Source organism: Mastomys coucha, unplaced genomic scaffold, assembly GCF_008632895.1.
Source record: "Mastomys coucha isolate ucsf_1 unplaced genomic scaffold, UCSF_Mcou_1 pScaffold9, whole genome shotgun sequence".
NCBI classification, from domain to species: domain Eukaryota; kingdom Metazoa; phylum Chordata; class Mammalia; order Rodentia; family Muridae; genus Mastomys; species Mastomys coucha.
Genome location: NW_022196915.1, coordinates 4,265,988 through 4,272,137, shown reverse-complemented (window position 1 = coordinate 4,272,137; position 6,150 = coordinate 4,265,988). Strand labels below are relative to the sequence as shown.

The 6,150-nt window shown below is 40.0% G+C and overlaps 1 pseudogene; it reads right to left on the bottom strand.

Moving 5' to 3' along the window:
* Positions 1 to 5,689: 5,689 nt before the first annotated feature.
* LOC116085565 lies at positions 5,690 to 5,837 on the bottom strand (annotated as a pseudogene).
* Positions 5,838 to 6,150: the final 313 nt, after the last annotated feature.

The window sequence follows — 6,150 nt, the reverse complement described above, 5'->3', positions numbered from 1 at the left end:
ACAAGAAGCCTACAGAACTTCAAATAGACTGGACCAGAAAAGAAATTCCTCCCATCACATAATAATAAAAACACCAAATGCACTAAACAAAGAAAGAATTTTAAAAGCAGTAAGGGAAAAAGGTCAAGTATCATATAAAGGCAGGCCTATCAGAATTACACCAGACTTCTCAACAGAGACTATAAAAGCTAGAAGATCCTGGGCAGACACCATACAGACCCTAAGAGAACATAAATGCCAGCTTAGGCTACTATACCCAGCAAAACCCTCAATTACCATAGATGAAGAAACCAAGGTATTTCATGACAAAACAAAATTTACACAATATCTTTCCACAAATCCAGCCCTACAAAGGATAATAGATGGAAAACTCCAACACAAGGAGGGAAACTACACCCTAGAAAAAGTAAGAAAGTAGTCTTTCAACAAACCCAAAAGAAGATAGCCACACAAACATAATTCTACTTCAAACAACAAAAAGTGAGGGGAAGCAACAATCACTGTTCCTTAATATCTCTTAACATCAATGGACTCAATTCCCCAATAAAAAGTCATAGACTAACAGACTGGATATATAAACAGGATCCAGTATTTTCCTGAATACAGAAAACTCACCTCAGTGACAAAGACAGACACTACCTCAGAGTAAAAGGTCGGAAAACTGTTTTTCAAGCAAATGGTCCCAAGAAACAAGCTGGAGTAGCCATTCTAATATCAAATAAAATTGACTTTCAACCAAAAGTTATCAAAAAAGATAAGGAAGGACACTTGATACTCATCAAAGAAAAGATCTACCAAGAAGAACTCTCAATTCTGAACATTTATGCTCCAAATGCAAGGGCACCCACATTCATAAAAGAAACTTTAATACAGCTCAAAGCACACATTGCACCCGACACAATAATAGTGGGAGACTTCAACACCCCACTCTCAGCAATGGAAACAGAAACTAAACAAAGAAACATTGAAACTAACAGAAATTGTGAACCAAATGGATCTAACATATTTATATAACATTTCATCCTAAAGCAAAAGAATATACCTTCTTCTCAGCACCTCATGGTACCTTCTCCAAAACTGACCATATAACTGGTCACAAATCAGGCCTCAACAGATACAAGAAGATTGAAATAATCCCATGCACCCTATCAGATCACCACAGACTAGGGCTGGTCTTAAATACCAACAAAAACAGCAGAAAGCACACATACACATGGAAGCTGAACAACGCTCTACTCAATGATAACTTGGTCAAGGAAGAAATAAAGAAATTAAAGGCTTTTTAGAATTTATTGAAAATGAAGGTACATCATACCAAAACTTATGGGACACAACGAAAGCAGTGCTAAGAGGAAAACTCACAGCTCTAAGTCCCTCCAAAAAGAAACTGAAGAGAGCATACACTGGCAGCTTGACAGCACACCTGAAAGCTCTAGAACAAAAAGAAGTAAATACACCCAAGAGGTGTAAACAGCAGGAAATAATCAAACTCAGGGCTGAAATCAACAGAATAGAGACAAAAAGAACTATACAAAGAATCAACACAACCAGGAGCTGATTCTTTGAGAAAATCAGCAAGATAGATAAACCCTTAAGGAGACTAACCAGAGGCACAGAGATATATCCAAATTAATAAAATCGGAAATTAAAAGGGAGACATAACAACAAAATATATCTTAAAATAATTATTCTGTTTGTTGCATATTAACAGTTGAAAATGTTAAAATCATGTTCTACAAACATCATGGAAATATTAATTTTTTCTCACTAGCTTGAAATTAGCATTTTCTTAATGTTTAACTTCAAAGAGTTTTTGCTATTTTGAGACTTTTTTTTTTCTTGACAGGATTTCTCTGTATAGCCCTGACTGTCCTGGAACTCATTCTGTAGACCAGGCTGGCCTTGAACTCAGAAATCTGCCTGCCTCTGCCTCCCAAGTGCTGGGATTAAAGGTGTGTGCCACCACCGCCTGGCTATTTTGAGATTTTTAAAATATACTTACTGATAGTTCTCTCCTAGAAACACTGATAATCTTATTTAAGTAAATTGTTAGGCAATGTACACAGATATATAAAGCGTTTTAAATATTCTCTCACTATGTCAAGTGGCATCATATAAGGGCTTTTGAATATAGTTCTTAATGATTCATTTTAAATATTTTATGCTCTTTTACTATGCTTAACTCCCAAAGAATATTTTGTATGTTTTGAAACAATTTAGTATTCAACATTAGATATAGGATCCTCAGTTATGGATAGTATTGAATATTCATTAATGATATTTTTAGGATATGAAATGATATGAATATAAAAGTTGAACAAATTTTTATGTATTATTTGACTCTCAAAATACTCAACATTATTAATATGTTTGATGTAAAAATGCATTTAAGTAATAAAAAATTTAAGAAAGAAAAATTTTGTTTCATATGTGGAAACCAAAAAAGTTGACCTGCAGGACAGGAGATGAATTCGAGGTTAAGAGCCCATGCTTCTCTGCCAGAGAAACAGTTTAATTCCCAGCATTCACATAAGGTGACTCACTACCACCTGACCCTCCAGCTCCAGGGCAACGTCTGTGTCTGGCTTCTGCAGGCACCTGCACTCATGTGCACATACTCCCTACACACACACACACACACACACACACACACTCACACACAATGTATAATTCAAAATAATAAAAATGAATGCATTTTTAGAAGCTGAGCTGAAAGTAGAACAGGAGTTGCTTGAGATTTGGACAGAAAAAGGGTAGGAGAGGGCAGGAAGCTTACACAGTACAGGTCAGGATTTGTATGGAAATAGCGCCCAGGATCCTAGCATAAGTACAGTTAACAATGCTAATAAAAACTACCCAGGAAAAATGAATTCAAAAGCCTAAGATACAGCTGGTGTTATATACATGTGTCTTCTCACGTTATTTTACAACATGTTATTTGTAAGTACCCTTAAAGTGCAATCATTTAGGCTGGTGAGATGGCTCAGCAGGGTAAGGATACTTGCCTCCAAGCCTGATGACCCGAATTCAATCCCTGGAACTCATATAGCAAAAAGAGAGAACCGATTTCTATAGCTATCCTTTGACCTTCACACACAAGCCCTGTAGAAGTGAAACTCTCTCTCCCTCCCTCTCCCTCTCCCTCTCCCTCTCCCTCTCCCTCTCCTTCTCCCTGTTCGTCCCCCCTCTCTCTCACACACACATAAATAAATAAATAAATAAATAAATAAATAAATAAATAAATAAATTTTTTCAATATGATGATTCCTAGTTTAACTTGGACTCTGGTTGTCCTTGTATTAGTAATGGTTCTCGGAAGGAACAGAACTAAAAAGATATGATGATTAGTTTGCCTTACAGAATACAGCTGTTACACTCCAACAATGACTGTCTACTAGCAGAGAAGCTGAGAACCTGGTAATTGATTCATCCATCAGCTGGATGCCTCGACAATCCCACTCTGACACCAAAGGACTGGAGGATTCCTGGAGAGCTCCTGGTCTTCCATCCACATCAGAAGCCCATGGGGCTGGAGAGATGGCTCAGTGGTGAAGAGTGCTGTGTGCTCTTCTGGAGGATCTGGGCTGGATTCCCAGTACCACATAGCTGCTCACATGGCAAGCTCAAAGAAGCTGGTTCCAGTATCTGCAAAGAAACCAGCAGCAACAACACAAGGTAGATGTCCTCCACAGTGGGAGGAAGGCCAAGCCACTGAATGTCAACAGCTCTCCTTCCTTCCTGTCCTTATGTTCAGCCTGTTACCAGAAGGCACTGACTGTATTCAGGGTGGGGGTCTTCTCACATTAATTAAGACAATCCCCCATATGTGCCAATAGGACAACCAGCATAGGAAATCCCTCACCAACTCTCTCTTCCCAGATAGGTCTAGGTTGTGTCAAGATAATTAAAGCTGGGGAAAGTCTCATTTGCCGCATGGGAAGATTCTGCACAGAGAGGAACAGAGGATGGGCATAGTAGCAGACACCTGCCATCCCAAGTCTTGGAAGGAAAATGATTAGAAACACAAAGCTGTCATGAGGTACAATGCCAGCACGGACTACGTAAGACTCTGCCTCAGATATAATAATAATAATAATAATAATAATAATAATAATAATAATAATAATAGGATAAATGAGCTGACACCAGTTAATTACCATGACGTACAAGGAGCAACAAGTCCCTTACATTATGAAAGAGATGAGTGACTGCTTGCAATGTGGCTGGCGGTCTCCAGGAAGAAAGCACAGTTAGAACTGCCTGCTCATCTGACACTCTACCATCACAGCGCTCAAGACATATATATTTTTATGACAGCCTTTAAAATATTTAGAAACATATCATGGAAAAGGGGAGTACATAATACACACACTACTTAAGATTAATAATAAAACAAGCACAAAGCATTTTATAAAAGAAATAGCAGTGTGTAAAGGCTCAGTGTAAAGGCTGGGTATGAAATATTTGACATTGTATTATGGGAATGCCAACATGCAAATTATCCTGTTCGGTTTTTTTATTACTCTAGCTCTCTATTTCCCCTATACAATGCCGTGTAAACATTTTATCAGAAATGTTAAAGAAATCCCACCGTCAACACACTAAGAATTTGATTGCAGATATAACAGCTTTGGGCAACCAGGTGTTTATGCTGGCTGCTGTACTCAGCAAGGTGTGAGAATGTATGAAGGGTGACTATGAAGAAGTACAGAGCAAGTCTGAAAGGCTACACAGATACCAGGACTAGCTCCTTTTCCAGAGGGCCTGAGTTTAGATCTTACCACTCATGTTGGGGGCTCACAGTTGGCTATAATTCCAGCTTAAGGAGACCTGGCAACCTCTTCAGGCTTCTTTATGCACCTGTACATATGTGACATACACACAGAGAGACACATACACATAAAAACATTTTCAAATCTTAAAAAAAAAAAAAAAAAACATTAGCTAGGCAGTGGTGGTACACACCTTTAATCATAGCACTGGGGAGTTTGAAGCCAGCCTGGTCTACAGAATGAGCTCCAAGACAGCCAGGGCTACATAAAGAAACCTCCGTTCTAGGGCTTCAGGCCTATTTGGAAGAAAACTGCCCGCAGCATGTCCACTCACAGACTGAGGTCTTAGGCTTGGGTCTGGAGCATGTGGACCAAGAAGGGAGGGTTTCAGTCATAGTGGAATCTGACCTAGAACCATCTGTTTATACATCTACAGTGTAAGAAGGAGAGTGTAGACAGGTCACTCGAGCCAGAGGCCTGACCTTCTGTCTCTGGTGACTGTTTAGTAATGGGAGAACTCTCCTACCTTCTTGTGCCTCAGTTTCTTCATCTGTGACAAAAGCAGTGTAATGTTATGACAGAATGGTTTAGCATGGGAAGTCCCTAGAATAGAAGCAGCTATAGTACGTGAGAGCTTGCTGGGTCAGCAGTAGGACCCTGCAGAAGCTGGGGAGACACAGCCTGCCAGCTCCCCTGACTGTCTCCTCTCCTGTGTCTACTCTACTGCCACTGGCTTGTCTTCTACACCATCAGTTATACCTACTGTTCTATTCCCATAACCTTCAGGGCCTCATGGCACTTCAGGCCATCTCTTCAAATCCCCAGTATGCTCCCAGCCCTTCCTAGCACCAATCTGTACATGTTATTTCTTTAATGTGTTTACCACCACTTGAAGTTTTTATTAAATTGTATTTCTTCAGGAAAAGCACAAAGTCCCCCACTACCAAATATTTCCCACATTTGGGGATAGACTGGAGGTGTCAGCACGTCCAGAGTACAGTGGAGAAGCCTCACCCTAGGAAAACTACTTTAACGGTCAGGGGATCTCTTCTGACAGGTGAGTATTGAAATATACAGAAACACGCACAGGATTTTTTGAGGCAAAGTCTCCTCTGTGTAAGCCAGACTGGACTTGAACATACAATCCTCCTGCCTCAGAATCCCAAATACTGGGTATGATGATGGTTTGTATTTGCTTGGCCCAGGGAGTGGCACTATTAGAAGGTCTGGCCCTATTGGAGTAGGTGTGTCACTGTGGGTGTGGGCTATAAGACCCTCATCCTAGGTGTATGGAAGCCAGTATTCTGCTAGCAGCCTTCAGATGAAGGTGTAGAACTCTCAGCTCAGCCTGCACCATGCCTGCCTGGATGCTGTCATG